A 1,053-nucleotide genomic window follows, 5' to 3' on the forward strand; every position below is an offset into this window, starting at 1 on the left:
CAAAATTGAAGGCCCAAATATGAGTACATACAATTTTGGCCACTTGATATTTGACAAAGGGGTCAAGAACATTCACTGCATGTTCAGCAAATGGTGCTGGCAAAACTGGATCTCCACTTGTAGAAGAATGAAACTAAATCCCTCTCTTTCAGTGTGCACAAAAGTCAACTCCAAATGGCTCAAAGACCTCAATGTAAAGCCTGAAACTCTGAAACTGTTAGAAGAAAACATTGGGAAAAACCTACAAGATATAGGTGTAGGAAAGGATTTTCTAAACCGGACATCAATTGCTCAGAAAACAAGGGCAAGAATTAATAAATAGGACCTCATTAAACTAAAAAAGATTCTGTACATCAAAGAAGGCAACCAGGGAAGCGAACAGAAAACCCACAGAATGGGAGAAAATCTTCACCAGCAGCACATCCAACAGAGGTTTAATATCCAGAATACATAACGAACTCAGAAAACAGAGAATCAAGACAAGAAGCGCCCAATTAAAAGATGGGCTAAGGAGCTGAACAGAGAGTTCTCAAAAGAAGTAGTAAAGATGGCTATGAAACATCTTAAAAGAGGTTAAAAGATGGGAAATGCAAATTAAAACCATTTTAAGATTTCATCTTACCCCAGTCAGAGAGAACAAATAATACCAAATGTTGGAGAGGATGTGGGGAAAGGGAACACTCATCCACTTCTCTCACATCATCTACTGTATCATCTTGCAAAGAAATGTTTGTTCTCAGTATATTATTGTAGGAAACCAGGATGCCAGGCCCTAAGGTGAGGTGAGCCTAAAACTTATAGGTCCAGGCTGCATTCTCTGCTAAAGGGAGGGGCACTGAAAACAGTGGCTCTGATAATCCCTGTCCTGCAGAACACTGTTAGGCTGGCAGGAGGAAGCGGCCTGGTCATAAAAGTGCAGGCTCCCTGCTCTGTGGGAAAGCATCTTGGTCAACGACCCTTAGCTCATTTCCTTGTCCTAAACAAATAACCCAGCTATCCCCGGCTGTCTTAGTTTGTTTCTCCATTGCTGTGACAAAACACTCTGACCACTAC

Source organism: Nannospalax galili, unplaced genomic scaffold (assembly GCF_000622305.1).
Source record: "Nannospalax galili isolate Female #2095 unplaced genomic scaffold, S.galili_v1.0 scaffold1212, whole genome shotgun sequence".
In the NCBI taxonomy this organism is placed as follows: Eukaryota; Metazoa; Chordata; class Mammalia; order Rodentia; family Spalacidae; genus Nannospalax; species Nannospalax galili.